We start from the raw sequence: 20,069 nt of genomic DNA on the forward strand, positions 1-20,069 counted from the left end.
ACTACCCAGACACAGATTTAAGGCCATACAGGGCCTAAAAGCCATGACCCACACATCTCTAACTACCATGGTGCGTGAATGCCTCAAAATTCTGGGTCATATGGCAGCAACCACATATGTGGTAAGATTGGTCAGACTGCACATGACATGCTTACAAGCGTGGCTTTCCCTGGTCTTTACCCCTTCCAGGGACTCCCTACTCAAAGCTGTCACCCCCTTTCCATATCAATGAACCCATACACTTATCTGCGTTTTGTCCGAAACCACACACCGATCCATCAACACACCACTGCGTACCTTGGACATTTGGAGGGCACTCGCCTTCTACATAGACTGAAAAAAACCATGGAGAAAGTCAACAAGACTCTTCCTCTTGTTTGGAGAGTGATCCAAGGGTCAAGCCATCTCCTCGCAGAGAATATCCAAGAATACAAAACTCTTGTATTCATATGTTACACTGTTCACAACAAGCAACTGCCAGACACCATCACTGCTCATTCTATGAGAGTGGTTGCTTCCACAACAGCCTTCCTCAAAGATGTACCTTTAGAGGACATTTGCAAGGCAATCAGTTGGTCATCTGACCATACATTTGCCAAACAGTGCACCCTCATTCCTGCAATTGTTCCATCAATGTCAGTGGCACTATTCTCAATCTCAAGGGCAGGGCTCTAAACCCACCTCTGTGATGAGGAAACTGCTCTATAGTCACCCAGAGTGGAGCACTTTCTTCAAAAAAGAAAAGAGAGTTACTCATCCTGTGTGATAACAGGGGTTCTTCAAGATGTGTGTCCCCATGGGTGCTCCACTATCCTTCTTCCTTCTCCTACTTTGGAGCCCTTTGCTGGCTTACAACTAGGGTAGAATGAAGGGGCCATGCACCTAATGTACACCAATGGCATGAGGAGGCGCTACAGTGTACACACCACATGGCAGTGCACTGCTAGAAAAATCTTTAGTTAATGATACGAGGACACACCAGCACCCAGAGTGGAGTACCCACGGGGACACACCTCTCAAAGAACCCCATGTTACTGCACGGAGTGAGTAACTCTCTTTTATGATAGATAGATAAATACACAGGTGATTTTTTTTAATCACCTGGTTTATTATATTCTCTAGGACACTGCTATCATTGGGAGCAGAGCATCTGGCAATCTCTCAATCTAAATTACCATACTTTGAGATACATCCAGTTTACACCCATTCAAAGTCACTCACATACTTGAGTGCTTCATGTGGAAGTTCACTGCATTGCCTGAGGCAGCTGGGCTGACCCCTACAGTGTATCATTTTTGTAATCATAATTGGTGAACGTTAAAGAATGAGTCAAAATAAATCCACAGTTATTGCAATTTAATGCACACCATCTTCTTCAATGGGTTGAATCTTTACACGAATACGTTTAAAGTCTTAGGGGTATCAACGTAAAGCTAGTCAGCATCCATAAATCCAGCATCTCTAATGAAAACAATGTACTGTAGTAGACAGTGACATTTAACCACAAACAGGATTGCTGAAATTAATCCATGCTGTCTGCCCCAGTACCTGCCAGGGAGGTTGTAATTCAGCTGACAGTGTTCTCAACAGATGTTGTCTGACTGTCAAAAGAATGAAACGTCTGGGTTCATATCCAATATAGAAATGGAATGGAAATAAATATTAAATATTTTGCCATCTGTTACATTGCTGAGTCACTGGAGAATATCATCCCCAACTGTGCATACTTGTAGATTAATTGGTCTATAGCTGTTTGGCAGCTAGATGAAAAAAAGTCCTCCAACTCAGTGATTCCACCATGCTATAAAAGATATATGGAGATTGCTATCAGGAGAAAAATTAAACCAAAGAACCAGAAGAAAGCTATGAAGCTATGAGAAATACTTGAAGATATTGCACTGTTTTATCATTCATTAATTATTAACCAGACCATTCCAATACTGAAAATAACTATTTCTTTTAACCTCCAAAGCTCCTGAGAATATTGGTACATTCCATCAGCCCTTTTCTTGACTGCATTTCTGGCTCCTGCAAAGCTTTTATGGGAGAGATACTTGCCTTGTTTTGGGGTGAAAACTGATGGGTGGGAGTGGCAATGATTAGACATGGGAAGAGATTGGCTTTTCCTGGTGGGGAGGAAGGAGAGGAAGCAGTTTCGCACTTATTCCTGACTTGATTGTGGCTGTAAGTCCTGGCATGTTGTCCCAGCTTCAGGCAGGCACAGAGCATCCAAAAACTCTGGAGAGTGCATTTGCTACATCACCCTTTTGGAGGATGTAATTGTACCTAGCCTTTGGACTGGAGATCAAAGGAGACAAACTCCTTACCCCTGCCATCTTTAGTCCCTCCAGGGGTCAATTACTATCTGGTTACTAATGTCTTTCATTCACAGATCTCAGATACTTTGCACACATGAAGAAAATGAAGCTAGCCCTCCCTCTGGGAGCTGAGTACAATTATATTAATTTTTCAAAGGAGTAAACAAAGGCATGAGAAGGTTAAATGCTGGACCCTCTGGTGGAGGCCAAATTACCAGACCTTTTTCAAGGGGCCTACAGAGGCTTAGTGAGGACAGAATCCTCCCCCATAGACTGACAGGCTCAGATCATTCACACTGCCACTGAGGTAGGTAAGATGGTATTTTGCTCCAGTAAAATGAGCCACACCGGGCACACAACCATGGCATTCTGATTGCACATCATCATTTTGTCAGATGTAAAATGTTTATAACCACAGGAGAAATGTATGAAAACCTGGAATCTGCTGCATGAAACATCTTGTGGAAAAGTGGAACTATTCAGGTCAGCAGGGCCGTCCTTAGCAGTCCTGGTTCCCTAAACAGCCTGAGCACCTGGGGGTAGCTGCCCTGCAGGGGGTTGGCCCCTCCACAGGGGATAGGGCTGTGCTCAAGGGTTTGCAGGGCCATGGGGGCAGGATACAGGAGCAGGGCAGGGAGGCCCCCCACACTTGATTCATGATAGGAGGCGATGGGAAGTGGAGCGACCCTTCCCCAGACTGTTCCGTTCCCCTGACCCTCAGCCACATCACCCCCCACACTCATCACAGGCAGCAAGAAGCAAAGCGACATGGCTGCAAGCTGGCAAAGTGGGCTGGAGCCAGCTCACTCTAATTCCCACTGCTGCTAAAGAGAACAGGAGTGGGCCTGACCCCAGCTGCCAACACCAGGCTCCTCACTAATTCCCTGGGCTTGGAGGAGGGGGCTTGCAGGAAGGGGTGAATAGGGACAAGGCAGGGACAGAGAAGGGGTGGGAAAAGGTGGGATGGAGCATGTATGGAGCAGAGGCGTTGTCCTGGGCCCTGTACTCCTTAGGGACAGCCATGCTGGACACAGCCCAAGGCGGGGGGGTAGAGGGAGGATGGAGCTGGCTGCCAGAGCTGGTAGTGCTATGTAACTAATGGCTTAGGATACCATGAAATTTGGGGCACAAAATTGCCCTATATAGCTGCATATTTTGCATCTAGGTAGGGATAGTCCTAAAAGTCTGCAGTTTGTTCCTGAAGCACAAAGGTAGGTGTGCAAGGAGACAGTGCTACCTTCTCATCATCAAAAAGAGTGTTAACCCCAGCTACTCTTCTCTACCATGTGCACCAGTGCAAGGGGAAAGAGGAGACAAGACTGGAGCCAACCAGAGAATCAAGTTCTCCAGAAAGAAAGCAGGCAATGAAATAAAATGGCTGGAACTTCCACATAAGTGGAAGAAACAGGACTGAAGTGGGTAGTTTTGAGAGACAATTTTGTTTGGTCTTCTGGCAATAAAGGACTAGTTGTTTTTGTGCATGTATTGTTACAACAGCATATTAAGTGTTATGCTCGTAAAACCACCTCTGAACTAGGCTCCCTGCCAAAAATTCTCACAGATGCTGAGCAAAATGGATTGTGTTACCTTCATTTTTTTTTTAAATTAGGAGCAGGTAGGCATCATACTTCGTATACTTGGTAGACTTTTGAAATGTGTTTCTCACTAGCTATTTTTGCACATTTGAAGACTTGAGCTGTCAGGGTATGTCTACACAGCAAAATTATTTCGAAATAACAGCCCTTATTTAGAAATAACTTACCTAGTGTCTACACAGCCAAACCCCTATTTCGAAATAAATTCAAAAATAGCAGAGGGCTTATTTTGAATTTGGTAAATAATGCCAATTTCGAAATAGCTATTTCAAAATAAGTGCTGTGTAGACACTTACTTCAAAATAGAGGCCTCCAGCCTTCTCAGGGTGCCCTGGTGGCCACTCCAGCCTCAGCCAAGAACACTTATCTCCCTCCCCACTTCCCTAGAGCCATTAAAGGGGTAGACTCTGGCCACAGTGCCTGTGCCAGCTCCAAGCCTGCCAACCCAGAGCCAGGAGTCACTGCCCCTGACCCAGTGGCCCCAAAACATGAGACAGCAAGCCACTGGCAGCCAGCCCTCCAACGCTCCCCAGGAGCAGTCTGCCAGCTCCCAGGAGCCTGCCAGGGCCCGGAGAAGGTGGGCACCTTCCTGGTCCAAGGTGGAGATCATGGACCTTATTCAGGTTTGGGGGGGATGCCCCCAATGTCCATGATCTCCTCACTAGATGGAGGAACACGGCCATCTATGGCAGGATAGCTGCCAGCCTGGCCACCAAAGGCCACATGCGAACCCAAGAGCAGGTATGCATGACAATCAAGTTGGTCCAGCGAGACCCCCAACCCTGAACCCTGAGCTTCCCCTCCCCCTTCTTCCCCTTGCTTCTCCTTTCTAGCTCCCTCCTCCCAGGTTTCCCCCTCTCTCTCTTCTCCCCTCTCCTGCCTCCTTTCCCCAGTCTCATCAGAGTTTCATTCCCTCCTCCCTCCCCCCCCATTTTGTTAAATAAAGAGAGTTTGTGTTCATGAAAATACATGTATTTTATTTGACATCAGGAAGGGGGGTTAGGGAGGGGTAAGTGGAAGGACATGAGGGAGGAATGAGGCTCAAGCCCCCAGTAGGGCAGACCAGGGAGGCTCTTAGTGCTCCTCAGGGTGGAAGCTCTCCCACAGGGCCTCTTGGATACTGACAATCCCCCGAATGGACCTCTCGGATGGCAGCCTGCAGCAAGTGCAGCCAGGCTCGCAGCAACGTGTCCAAGAGAAGCACCAGAGTGGCTCCATGTTGCAGAGTGCTGTGGTGTCCTCAGTGACGGCAACCAGAGCACACAGAGACAAAATGTTTGCTGTCCCTCATCGAGGTAGACAAGCAAGCAGGGAAATCTGAGAACTGGCTGTCCGAGGGGGTTCTTTTAAGCACATACCTCAGATAGCCTCAGGCAGCAGTCCCACACCATAAGTCCTGACCTGGTGCCCTGCTGGAACTGGTACTGTCCAGCCTTAAATGCAATTCAGAGTCCACTCAGTGTGGACGTGCTATTTCGAAATAGCAAAATGCTCTCTCGAAATCCATTTTGTGTATAGACGTGTTATTTCGAAATAAGATATTTCAAAATAACACTGTAGTGTAGACATACTCTCAGGTATTTAAACTACCCTTTTGCCATGAGAATATTCTAAAAGGCATACAAAGCCAAAGGGTAAGGAATGTAACATTCAAATACCTAGAAACTTAATTACAATATCTAGGAGTAATCAGCATTGGGAAGGAAAGTTTTGAAGTCACCTCAAAAATGTACATCTACTCAAATAATTTAAATTATTTCAAAAATAGTAAATAAGAGCAAGATCTCTGGGTTGGTAATCATAGAATCATAGAATAATAGGACGGGAAGAGACCTCAAGAGGTCATCGAGTCCAGCCCCCCGCCCTCAAGGCAGGACCAAGCTCCGTCTACACCATCCCTGACAGATGTCTATCTAACCTGTTCTTAAATATCTCCAGAGAGGGAGATTCCACCACCTCCCTTGGCAATTTATTCCAATATTTGACCACCCTGACAGTTAGGAATTTTTTCCTAATGTCCAATCTAAACCTCCCCTGCTGCACTTTAAGCCCATTACTCCTTGTCCTGTCCTCAGAAACCAAGAGGAACAAATTTTCTCCTTCCTCCTTGTGACACCCTTTTAGATATTTGAAAACCGCTATCATGTCCCCCCTTAATCTTCTTTTTTCCAAACTAAACAAGCCCAGTTCATGAAGCCTGGCTTCATAGGTCATGTTCTCTAAACCTTTAATCATTCTTGTCGCTCTTCTCTGTACCCTTTCCAATTTCTCCACATCTTTCTTGAAATGTGGCGCCCAGAACTGGACACAGTACTCCAGCTGAGGCCTAACTAGTGCAGAGTAGAGCGGCAGAATGACTTCATGAGTTTTGCTTACAACACACCTGTTGATACAACCTAGAATCATATTTGCTTTTTTTGCAACAGCATCACACTGTTGACTCATATTCAACTTGTGGTCCACTATGACCCCTAGATCTCTTTCCGCCATGCTCCTTCCTAGACAGTCGCTTCCCATCTTGTATGTACGGAACTGATTGTTCCTTCCTAAGTGGAGCACTTTGCATTTCTCTTTATTAAACCTCATCCTGTTTACCTCTGACCATTTCTCTAACTTGCTACGGTCATTTTGAATTATGTCCCTATCCTCCAAAGAAGTCGCAACCCCACCCAGTTTGGTATCATCTGCAAACTTAATAAGCGTACTCTCTATCCCAATATCTACATCATTGATGAAGATATTGAACAGTACGGGTCCCAAAACAGACCCTTGAGGAACTCCACTTGTTATCCCTTTCCAGCAGGATTTAGAACCATTAACAACAACTCTCTGACTATGGTTATCCAGCCAATTATGCACCCACCTTATCGTGGCCCTATCTAAGTTATATTTGCCTAGTTTATCAATAAGAATATCATGCGAGACCGTATCAAATGCCTTACTAAAGTCTAGGTATATGACATCCACCGCTTCTCCCTTATCCACAAGGCTCGTTATCTTATCAAAGAAAGCTATCAGATTAGTTTGGCATGACTTGTTCTTCACAAACCCATGCTGGCTATTCCCTATCACTTTATTACCTTCCAAGTGTTTGCATATGATTTCCTTAATTACCTGCTCCATTATCTTCCCTGGGACAGACGTTAAACTGACCGGTCTGTAGTTTCCTGGGTTGTTCTTATTCCCCTTTTTATAAATGGGCACAATATTTGCCCTTTTCCAGTCTTCTGGAATCTCCCCCGTCTGCCATGATTTTTCAAAGATCATAGCTAAAGGCTCAGATACCTCCTCTATCAGCTCCTTGAGTATCCTGGGATGCATTTCATCAGGACCTGGTGACTTGCTGACATCTAACTTTCCTAAGTGATTTTTAACTTGTTCTTTGTGTATCCTATCTTCTAAACTTACCCTCTTCTAAACTTATCATAGGGTATTTTAAACTATATGGGGTGGAACTGATCCATAATACATCATTTAGGAACATGATTAAATAGATACAAAAAAAGATTAGATTATAATGCACAGATGAATATGACTCTTTTTTCATGCTGTAATGTGATTGATGAAGTACAATATACAAAAGTAAAGAAAGTCCTCGCCCCAAAATTATTACAATCTAAGAAGAGACACAGAGATGACATGGCATATTGGGACTTCAGAAGTAACAATGAATTAGAGCAGATACTCCTGGGGGAATTCTGTGCCAAATTTTTTTAAAAATTTGCAAAAAATATTTTAAAATTTTGCATATTTTGTCAAAATAACACAGTGTAATCATGCTATTTTCAAATACTTTTGTAATTTATTTTAAAATAGTTGCCAGAAAAATACATCTGTAACATTACAGACGACAAAAAAAAAAAGATTCTGGAAATGGTTTTTTGACAAATAGATTTCTTACTAAGCATACTAATATACAACTTTGAGTAGTAATTCATTTAAATTTACAATACAATTAGAAAGTTTAGGGTACTGTGTGGACACACCCTTATGGTGTCACATTAGCCATCGGCAGGCAAAAGTTGTAATGCTATCATCACCCCTCTCCTGACTTCCCTTTGCCTCCCTGTCTGAATCAATGATTCTGGAGATGGAGGAGATTCTGCAGGGGATATTAATTCTATGCTTGCTCAGTGGTGCAGAATTCCCCTAAGAGTAAGCAGAGATTCTTAGCCAAGGATTCTAACTTCCCTGACCTTCCTATATTTCTGAAAGGGAGGAGGGCTCTGTTATGATCATTATATAGGAAAAATTAAGAACCAGTCAATTGGTGGCAGTTTTCCTTATAATTATCAACTTGTGAATGGAATATGTCCCTTGCCCTGCTGCGAGCCAACAATGAAAGCACAGGGGAGAAAATAAATTGCTTAGTAAACTTCTGCTCTCCCTATTTCCCACCTCCACCATGCCCCTTCCCTTCCTGAAAACTCCAAGGGAGTCAGTTTTACAACTTCATGTCACTTGAGAATTCCCTTTCCCATAGAAATTTTTATCCTTTCCATCTGCAGTCAGATCATGTACCCTTTGCACCACTTAGGAGGCAGAAAAGGAATGGAATAATATGTCCCATAAGTGTTAATGACCCTGATCATATTTGAATCAATAGCAATACTCCCAGTGAGTTGTTTTGGGAGAGTGACTGAGTCCTAGAAGGTGGTAGCACTGTAGTTACATAAATCAAATATTAGTTTAATCTGCTATATAATCAATCCTTTTGCAATTCATATTTGATCAGTCATGAGGTAGCTGCCCATATTCTACTGTGTTACACTGGGATAAAGGTGCAATAACATCTTAAACCAACAGATTTCAGAGGTATCCATGTTAAGTCTATTTCAGTAAAAAACAAGGAGTCCAGTAGCACCTTAACTCCTTAGTGTGGATTAGGGCTATTTCGAAATTAGTGGAGCATCCACACTACCAAACCTGTTATTTTGAAATAAAATGCTGGTTATTTCAAAATAACACGTATTAGTCATGTGGAATAATGCTTATTTCAAAATATTTGTTTTGAAGTAATGGTAGTTTGGACTCTCCACTGCTGCTGAAGTAACTGTTCCCCCGTGTGGGCGGTTCGGGGTGCGATCACCCCCTTCCAGGGGGGAGGGGGGCTCAGCGAACCCCCTGTGCCCTCTTTCCAACAGTATCCCATCCAGGGTCCCCTGGTTATAAGCCCTGTTGGTTGGGTGCAATCACCCCCTCCCTGGGGGGGGGGGTCAGCAGACCCTGTAACTGTCACCCGTCTCTGCGGGGTGGGGCTTGAGCCCCCAGTCCGGTCCTTCACGGGACCTCTATCTGGCCCGGCCCTCCTGTCTGACCATAACCCTCCTCTGCTGCGCGCCCATGCCGGTGCTGACTGGGATTGATTACTCCTGGTGCTGGGGGGAGGGGGACCCAGTCCCACCCTCTCTCCAGGTCCCAGCCCGGGGCCCTAAGCGCTGGTGCTCGCTCGCGCCCCGATGCAGTAGATGGGGGTCGTTCCTGCCGTAACCCGTCTACCCACGGGTGCCGAAAGGGCCCCGCCCTGGGCTCCTTCCTCCCTACCCAGATACTCCCGTGCCGCCACCTCGATTCCTGCAGCCTACCCCGGTTCAGGAGTCCGGATCCGGTGTCGCTCTGGCGATGTCCCGTGGGTCCGTTCTCTGCCGGGTTGCTCCTTCCAGGGCCGGCGGTGCGGGGTCTGGTCACTGTCGGAGCCGGGACTGGTCAACTGCCAGCTGCGGTGGCCGTCCCGGGAACCCCTGGGTCGGGGCCAGGCCGTCTGCCGGCCTCAGGGCTGCTCGGGGTCCCTCCTGCACTCAGGGACTCTCCTCCCTCTCTGTGAGGAGGCTGCCCCCTTCCTCTCTGGTGGCGGGCCTTTTTGAAATGGCCCGCCGTGCCGGATGCTACACAGGGCTCCTCCCCTTCCGGCGGTGTGCCGGTGTTCTCGGCAGCCACCCAGCTGTCTAGCTCCGCCCTGACCCCGCCCGGCGCGGCCTCAGGGGAGGGGCCGGTGGTTCCCCGCTGGCACAGATGCGGAGGCTGAGCGCATCCCTGCCGGCTTCCTCACCCGTGCTGAGGCCGGGGGGAGGGGCTTGGGCCGCGCCTCCGCTCTCCGCAGCCCGGCAGCCCCGGCCGTCTTCTGTGCAGGTTGCTGGCGGCCCGTCACACCCGGAGTCATTCAAAGTAATTACTCCGTAGTACTTCCTGGGGCGCTAAGTAGAGGCAGCACATCCACATTAAGGGAGCCTGCCTTGGACTAATTTTGAGGCTTTCCTGTAGCGTGGGAGTTATTATTTTGAAATAATTTCCTTCTGTAGACATGCCCTTAAAGACTAACCATTTTATTATGGCCTAAGCTTTCATGAGTTACAATTCACTTCATCAGATGCAGGAAAGGAAAGAAAAAAAATAGATTGTAGGAATACAGAGATAATAGTGCCACATCGAGCTAATTCAATCAGGGTGGATGTGAATAAGATGGTGATAATACCTAAAATGAAAGTTACTTACCGTAACTTTCACAATCTCTATTCAGACCCATTCTGATGGCATCAAATTTGCATCAGTCATGAGGTAGCTGGCTATATTCTATTGTGTTTCACTGGGATAAAGGTGGAATTCCAGCTCAGCAGTTTTACATTGCAGCCTGGTTTTGAAGTTTTTTTGCTTGAGGAAGGCAATATTCAAGTCTGTAACTGTGTATCCAGAGAAGCTGAAGTGCTCGCCTTCTGATTATTATATGTTACCATTCTTGATGTTTGATTTGTGCCCATTTATTCTTGTTGTATAAACATAGTCCAATTTGTCCAATGTATATGGCAGAGGGACATTCTTGGCACATGATGGTATATATTACGTTAGTAGTGCATGTGCATGTGCCTTTGATAGTGTGGCTGATGTGGGCAGGTCCTATTATGGTGTCACCAGGGAAGATGTGTGGACAGAGCTGGCAATGGAGTTTATTGCAGGGATTGGTTTCTGGGTTAGTGTGTCTGTTGTGGTGTGTGTAGCTCATACTATGTGTTTCAGGTTAGGGGGATGTCTGTAAATGAGGAGTGGCCTGCCTCCCAAGGTCTGTGAGAGCAAGGGATTGGCCGAAGCTTCAGCTGTAACACAGAACAGCATTCAGCCCATCATGCACAAATGCCTATGCATCATCCCCATTGTTTACATACTCATGTTCTACCATAAGCAGTGAAAGAGAAAATGCAGAAGGGAAGTCAACTCAGAGAAGCACCTGATCAGGCACGCTAAGAGAGTCTGCTTAAAATACACTTTGTAATTTTTTTTATTTAATAATTTTTTACTATCTAGGTGGTAAACCACGGCAGTCACCACAGTAGATGAGCATGCATAAGGCAATAAGGAGTGTAGAAAAGAAAAGGGATTCTGAAAGTAGCCTGAACCACTCACCACCTACACAGCAGTGGCAGTGCGGCTTACACTCACCCTCCAAAGAATAGTGCGTTTCTGTGCATAAAGCACAACGAAGCACTAGCTAAGATCTATAGAAAATACCTTACATGGTCTTGATCCTGTAAGGTATTTGGCAGGCTCAACTGACATTGAAACCACAGGGAAGGAAGAGTGCTCAGCACCTTCCCAAATCAGTCTCTAATCTGAGATTAGATTTGTCATTTAAACCATTAAGATATATGAAGATTCCATAGTTATGGAGCCAAAAAGTTAGCAACAGTCAATTATCTGTTCTGTGTAGAAATAAAAAAAAGTGGAGGATGGCGGACACAATAATTCCAAACCATCTGGCACATTCTTAGAGGTCATGTCACACTTAATGCTCTGAGATTAATAAACTTTGAGTTATAGTTGGGTGAGTTGAACTCACTGAAAGACAGTAAATGTTTTGCAGGTTGAGGTTGCTCATTTCTAAAGTTGTTTATCATTTGGCGGAGGAGCTAAAAAAATTAAACTACCTTACAGAACATTTTTGTATCTAGCATTGTTGTAGCCCTGTTGGGCCCAGGATATTAGAGAAGCAAGGTGCATGAGGTTATATCTTTTATTGGACCAAGTGCTGTTGGTGACAGAGACAAACTGTTGGGCTTACTCAGAGCTCTTCCTTAGGTCTGGGAAACTAACTCAGGGCTAACGAGAAGTCCTGTGGCACCTTATAGATTAACAGATATATTGTAGCATAAGATTTTGTGGGAAAAGACCCACTTTGTCAGATGCATGTCACTCAGGACTTGTCTTCATGTACAGTGCAGCTGGGCCACTGTAGTGCTTTAGTGAAGATGATACTATGCTATCAGGAGAGCTTCCCCACCTGTGTAGTTAGTTCATCTCCTTGAGAGGCAATAAGTATGTGAATGTTAGAAGTGTTCCTACCATCACTGTGTTGCCTATATGGGGCTTTGGTTGTTACAACTATGTTACTCATGGGGATGGATTTTTCACATGTGTAGCATTCTTAGATCTTGAAAAGTGTGTTGTGGGAGATGTGGATCTGTAGCAGTGAAGCTATCTATGTCTGCTGGTTTTGCATCTGTTCTCAGGAAGGGTCTGGTGCTGCTTTGAGATAGTGGTGACTGGCTTCCCAGGGGTACAGCCTAGAGCTGGGGTACTGCTAAGCCTTCTGACATACTAATCTGGGGCCCCCCTCTCACACAGTGAGGCTGTGACAAGCTACAAATCACTCCTGTTCTGCATTCACAGAAGCAGAGACACACCCAGCTGCACGTATATGAATTCTTCTCAGCCACTCATGAACTAATAATAGAGGGGCTCCAGCCAGATCCTCTCTCAGCTCCACAACCTAAGACCCCACGGTTGTACCATCTTGCCCTGGTAAAAAGACTGACCACTATAAGCTTATTACCCAGTCCACCCCTCCCTCAATGTGAAGAGGACCATCCACCAGTTTTTGGTCCCAAACAGATTCCCCAGGCACTTGAAGCAAATACACTGGTTTAGGTAAAGAAACAAATGTATAAACTACAGAAAGATTGATTTTAAGTGATTATAAATAGTAAATGTACAGATCAAAGCAGATTACCTAAGAAATAAAATGAAAAACACCATCTAGGCTTTTTAAATTAGATGGGATTTGAATCAGTGTCTCATCTGTTAGGGTATGTCTACACTACCACCCTAGTTCGAACTAGGGTGGTAATGTAGGCATACTGCACTTGCAAATGAAGCCCGGGATTTGAATTTCCCGGGCTTCATTTGCATAAGCTGGCCGGCGCCATTTTTAAATGCTGGCTTGTTCAAACCCCATGCCGCGCGGCTACACGCGGCACGGGCTAGATAGTTCGAACTAGCAAGCCATTCCGAACTATCTGTACACCTCGTTCCACAGATAGTTCGGAATGGCTTGTACAGATAGTTCGGAATGGCTTGCTAGTTTGAACTATCTAGCCCGTCCCACGTGTAGCCGCACGGCACGGGGTTCGAACAAGCCAGCATTTAAAAATGGCGCCGGCCGGCTTATGCAAATGAAGCCCGGGAAATTCAAATCCCGGGCTTCATTTGCAAGTGCGGTATGCCTACATTACCCCGCTAGTTCGAACTAGTGGGGTAGTGTAGACATACCCTTAGCTAGTAAAAGCAGGTCACAGCTTTTGCCTACACAGGCTGGAATTTTTCTGTCCTGCCTGGGACCCCCTTCCCCAGTTCAGTCTTTGTTCCTAAGGTATGTCCAGTGGCTGAGCTGTAGAGAGTGAGATCAAGTGATGATGTCACTTCCCTTCTTTTATAGCTTCTTCTTGCTTGCTGGAAAGATCTTTGCTAAGAGTTGGGGATCTGCATCCTCCATTTGCTACATGTGCCTTTTGGGAAGCCTCCATTGTAAACGAGTCCTGAGATAGTCCCTGGGCATGTGTATTTTGTTTAATGGGCCCATTCACACAGCCTAGCTCAGTGATGGGCAACCTAGGCTATTGAGTCAGCCACGTTAGTGGTCCTCCATTAACTTAGTGGGCCACAAGATTTTCCTAACCAAAACAGTCTCCCAAGAGATAGTGTAGTTTTGCTAACTGATCTAGAATTTGCAGGCTGTGCTGACTGAACCATAGCAACGTTTTGATTGGATGAAGAGGAAGTGCACAGCTCTTACCATTAATGTTATGTACAATCCACACACACTGCACTTCAAATGCCCTTGCACTAGGTGTGTGTCACTTTAGTAATACTGGTAGGAAGAAAACTACATGTAAGTCAACTAACAGAATCTAGCAGCCTAGCTCATGAGCAATGATAAACAAAATTTCTCACGGGCCGCATGCAGAAGCCCAATGGGCCACATGTGGCCTTTAGACCACAGGTTGCCCACCACTGGTCTAGCTTCTTTGCTGTTGTACTTGTAAGGCTAGTTGTGAGAGTTTCCAACTTTGCAACATATTTCAGAACACACACATAGCAAAGCTGCACATAGAATCCAACAGGCTAGTTCAACAAATGAAGTCTTTTAGGAAGATACCTGACAAGGCATACTTTACACAAAACATATCATAATTATATGACAGTGGTTAATATAAGAGTGCCAGGATGTTGCTTTGGGGTAAAGAGCATCACAGTAGTGTGTTTGGTTTGTATGGAGTTGCTTCCAATGATGAACTTGGAGAGGTAAGGGGTTGTTTGAAGGCCAGAAGAGGGGGGCAGGAAAGATTTCTTTTAGGATTTGTCTCAATGAGGATTTATGGCTTATTACAATCTATAACTCATTTACAACCCTCCTCACCTGCCCGCTCCTCCCCTTCCTTTCCTCCCTATAACTTGAAGTACAGTAACAGACTTCTTCACCTTGAATTGCCCATTGGAATAAACACTGTATTCTATGTTGTGTTTAACAGTGATAGTCCGAGTTAGTTTCCCAAACCTGAAGAAAAGCTCCATAGGAGCTCAAAAGCTTGTTTCTCCCCCCAACAGAAGCTGATCCAATAAAAAAAAATACCTCACACACCTTTCTTCTCTTACAGTACATTTGTAAGTGATGTAGATACAAGCAACTTTTCGGTTACTAAGGAACCCAAATAAAAGGTTGTTTGGGGATCTAAGGAACGCATATGTTGTTAAGTCATATGCTCTGTACCACTGGTGGTTTTGCAATCTTATATCATGAAATCTGACTGAGTAATGGGTAAAACTCACATAGTTTGGGGATTCATTTTCAATGAGTCTCTAGATAGGAGGCTTATTCTGCCAAACTTACCTCAGCCTCTTTGGTCTAACAATCAACCTAGAACATCTGCAAAAGCAAATTTCTCCCATAAAAGTTATCCATACCTCCTAGTCTTAACTGGACCAGAAACTGTATAAGGCCTTCCACTATACAGCCAGGCCAAAACCAAGGATCAACAAGACACTAATATAATAGAACAGAAAAGCATGTGGTCAGATACTGCAGCAGAGCAAAATTCATCTGTTTTGCCTACAACTCTGATCACATTCAAATCTTTCCACTAGATTGACCTCACCTGCAGCATCACATTTAAACTCTTTGTCTTTGCCTACAAAGCCCTGCATAATCTAGCTCAGCCTTATTATCTTTTCTCACCCCTTTGCCCACTTCAGTCCTTACAAACCACAATGTCCTCTCTTTTGTTCCTTTCTCTTCTCTGCATCTTCTTGCATAAGGTCCCCTATATCTGAAACTGCCTCCCAATCCTATTAGCCACACTATTTCCACCCTCTCCTCCTTCAGCTCTCTCCTCAGAGCATTTCTTCTGCAAGGTCTCTGCCCCTCTCTACTATCCCTAACACCCTTGAAGTAACAGTCAGGGTGAATGAGAAAACTCACACACAGAAGCCAGGAATCCACAAAACACTTGGATGTGACTGAGCAAGAGGTTATACACTTTTTTGCATCCCATCCCTTAAATAGGCATTGCCTAATTGAACTGTAAGATTCTCAGGGACCTTGTCTTTCTTGGTTATAAAGCTTCTCGCACAATAGTAATAATTAACCATGAGTGTGACAATAGACAGATCAGTGAAGGATACTTTAAAACTAGGTAGTGACAGAAGTGAGCAGCGTGTGACAAATTCTGGCCTTAGCTGCAAGGATGCACTCCCATTAAATTCAGTGGACTTTTAAAAGCCAGAAAGGAGCAGGAGAAGAAATGCCCAAATAAAAGCACAGGGGCTACATCTAGATTGCACACCTTTTTCGACAGAGGCTTTATCAACAGTATGGCTATGTCTACACTGGCATGATTTTGCGCAAATACTTTTAACAGAAGAGTTTTTCCGTTAAGAGTTTTTGAGCAAGACAGCATCTATACTGGCATGTGCTTTTGCGCAAAAGCATCCGTGCCAGTGTAGATGCTCTCTTGTGCAAGAAAGCTCTGATGGCCATTTTAGCCATCGGGCTTTCTTGCGCAAAAAATTGATGTTACCTGTCTACACTGGCCTCTTGCACAAGAACACTTGCACAAGAGGACTTATCCCTGAGTGGGAGCGTCAGAGAATTTGCGCAAGAAGCACTAATTGCATACAGTAGAACATCACTGTTCTTGCGCAAATACTCACAGCCAGTGTAGACAGGCGGCAAGATTTGCACAAAATTGGCCACTTTCGCGCAAAATCTTGCCAATGTAGATACAGCCTATCTGTCAACAAAGCCTCTGTCGAAAAAGAGCGTCTAGATTACATTATGCGGATTGAAAAATTGATCTGCTTTTTCAAAAAAGAGCGTCCAGACTGCCAGACGCTCTGTCGACAAAAGGCACCCGGAAGTGCTTCTGGTAGGTCATGGGGGCAGCCTTTATTTCCAGGTGCTACTGCCCACCCTTTGCAGAGACGAATGCTTAAAGGGATCCCCCTGGACAACCGTTGCTCTGCTCCTGGATTGCCTACTTCCTAGAGAGAAAGCAAAGCTGCTGCAGTGCTTGCTCCGGTTCCCCTGCTTCCTCGGACATCACAGCAGTTTATTTTCTGGTTTTTTTTCTGCTTTTCACCTTTTATTTGGCCATGGAACCTGAACTGCCCCTGGGCAGGCGATGGCCCCATGCTGCCCTACTGCAGCTTCTGCTGCATCTGCATGACTTGGTCATGAATCTCCTGCCCCATATGAACCCGGATCGCACCAAGGAGACCCTCCTCCAGGATGCAGGAGCTCTGCCCTTGCCCCCAAACTTTTTTGGGGACAGGCAGATTTGGAGGCACGAGTCAAGTTCGATTGGTGGGACCGGCTCGTCATGCAGCTCTGGCACAACGACCACTGGCTCCACAACTTCCAGGTGCAGAAGGCCACATTCCTGGAGCTGTGTGCCTGGCTCACCCCTGCTCTGGAACACCAGGATACCAATCTGCAGCCCGCCATCCCCCTGCAGAAGCGGGTCACAATCGCCCTGTGGAAGCTGGTCACTCCCAACAGCTACTGCTCCATGGGGCATCAGTTTGGCACGGGGAGATCTACCATCAGGGCCACCTTGATGGAGGTAAATCACTGTCGGGGGACAGGCCCTTCTGAGTGGGGGGGTTGAGAAAGGGGGACTGCCAGGCAAGGGCAAGAGGGAGTGGGAGATGGAGTGGCACCCGGAGGCCACTCCTTCACTGATGCGGGGGAGGAGGATATCCTGACAAGGAGAGGGGTGGGTGGGGAGGGGAAGGGTTCTCCTCCCAAGTGCTTAGGTAACCTGTCTAACTCCCTGGTTTCTGTCTGTCTATTCGTCTAGTGCTGCCCAGGCTTCTTGCATTAGTGTACAAACACCTCAGGTAACCAGTTGATTGCCCTATCTTCTCCATTCTAATCAGGGATCCTCCTTTCTTGCTCGTTCTTCTCTGCATTTCTTCCCGGTATCTGACTTTCCCACTCCCCTCAGGGTTTTGGTCACCGTCCCCTGACGAACCTAGTTTAAAGACCTCCTCACTAGGTTTGCAAGCCTGCCCACGAAGATGCTCCTTCTCTTCATTAGGTGGATCCCATCTCTTCCTAACAATCCTTGTGCCCTGAACAGAGTCCCATGGTCGAAGAAACCAAAGCCCTCTCTGTGACACCACTTGCGCAACCACGCATTTACGTCCTCAATTCAACAATCCTTGCCCAGTCCTTTCCTTTCAACAGGGAAGATGGACGAGAACACCACTTGTGCTCCAAATTCTTGGATCCTTCTTCCCAGCACTACATAATCTGCAGTAACCCGCTCAAGGTCATTCTTGGCCGTATCGTTAGTTCCCACGTGAAGAAGCAGGAAGGGGTAGCGATCCGAAGGTTTGATCAATTTGGTAAGTCTCTCAGTCACATCCTGAATGCGAGCTCCCGGTAAGCAGCACTCCTCTCGAGATTCCAGGTCAGGACAGCAGATGGATTGCTCAGTCCCTCTTAGGAGGGACTCCCCGACCACCACCACCACCACCTGTCGTTTTCTTTTGGGGGTGGTGGCCGTGGAAGCCCCATCCCTAGGACTTGCCAGGTTTGCCACCATTGGATTCCCAAACTGTGGAGATGAATGGCTCATCTGAAGAAGTGGGCTGTGCCCACGAAAGCTCATGATACCATCTACATTTTTTGTTATTCTCTAAGGTGCTGCAGGACCATTTGTTGTTTTTAACTTACAGTCTAACACAGCTACCCCTCTGGGACTTCTATACCTGAAAAAGTGTATCTATTCAAACTCTCTGTCTTTAATAGACAATTTAGTACAACTGGGACTGAGAGGTGAACAATTTATCTTCTCCCTCACAGTTTGAGAATACTTATGCAACTATGTAAATGGCAGATTTCACCAAGTCCCAATTTATCTGAAATTCAGCTAAAATTGTGGCCCAGTAGAAGCAGAAAACAAAATGAAGGTTGGGAACCACAAATTAGCTGTCAGGAGTCGAGCCAGGTTTAAATGCCAAGGGAGCTGTAGAAGCTTGTGGGAGAAGGGGAAAAAAAACACAAAGCAGTCCAGAGTGGGCTGGAACCCAGTTGTTCATATACCTTTCTGTGTGTGTTGCAGGCTTAAGTAGGGACAGCAAGCCAGTCAGCCTCTCTGGGACTCTGCCAATTGGACCTAAGGGGCAGAGCCTCATACTGAGGCTGGTTTTCATGGGTACCAGGTAAGCTATTGCCAACATGCTGGCAGGTGCAGGATTATTGTGGTAGTTTTGTTGCTCCCTGGACACAGTACAGCCACAGATGGCAAATAGCCCAGAAAGTCAAAGCCAATCATGGAACCCCAGGTTCACAGAACATGATATCAAATCTTTCACAACGAAGAAAAATAGTGTGTATCTATCTGTCTAGGGTCACTCACCACTACAGTATCACAGTGATATTTGGATCAAATCCTACTTGTCTCATTCACCCAAGACAATATGCTTACAAAGTACAATATTTCATACAAAAAACTCTGAACTAAATGAGACTGAGGTTCTGCAGAAATAGTCTAGCATGGGATCATGTCGTTAAAACTGCAATAAACCCAAAAAGTTGGTTGCATGCAAGTTTAACTTTTGTATTTACAGATGTTTTATTGTCATCCCACCATTCTCTTACTGTAGTTTTCTGTACAGAATTCTCAAGGGTGGTTTTGTTAATGCAAATTAACTCTGTATTTTTCATACAGTTAAATGTATAGCATAACATTGGCAAAAGAAGATTATGAAGGAAGAGGACTCATTTTGACCAAAGGAAGTGCCATTGCTAATATTTTGTCTTTCATTTTCCCCTGATGCTCATAGTCAGGGTCATTACTACAAAGGCTGGTACAATATTTATTATTTAAGCTATCATAGAAGACCTATACTTATGTCCCTGAAGAAATCTGAAAGTGATTTAAAATCCTTGTAAAGGATACAATTTCAGAGTTATTACTAGATTGCATTAGTACTTAAGACCAAGAACTTTCAGCAAGACAAAATCTTTTCAGAATTTGAAAACTTCAGGAGGTATGTGAGACGTTTGAGTTCCCAAGGATCTAACATATAGATACATAAAGAGACAAATATGGCTGTCAGAAATGCATATGATCTGCTTTCACTTTAGTCAAGGAGAACTGGATGTATCTTTGCTCTAATGACCCTTTATTGTAGATCTACTTTTATCTTCATAGGTTTGGTTCCATTCCTATATCAGTTTCACACTGGTGCAACTCAACTGGTGCCATGAATGGAGTTACTCCATCTCCGCCAAGCAGTCCTTCCGTTCATGGCACTCAACTGGTGCCATGAACGGAAGGACTGCTTGGCGGAGATGGAGTTCACCTTTCTAGGAGCGGGAAGG

The sequence above is a fragment of the Pelodiscus sinensis genome, chromosome 2 (genome assembly GCF_049634645.1).
Source record: "Pelodiscus sinensis isolate JC-2024 chromosome 2, ASM4963464v1, whole genome shotgun sequence".
In the NCBI taxonomy this organism is placed as follows: domain Eukaryota; kingdom Metazoa; phylum Chordata; order Testudines; family Trionychidae; genus Pelodiscus; species Pelodiscus sinensis.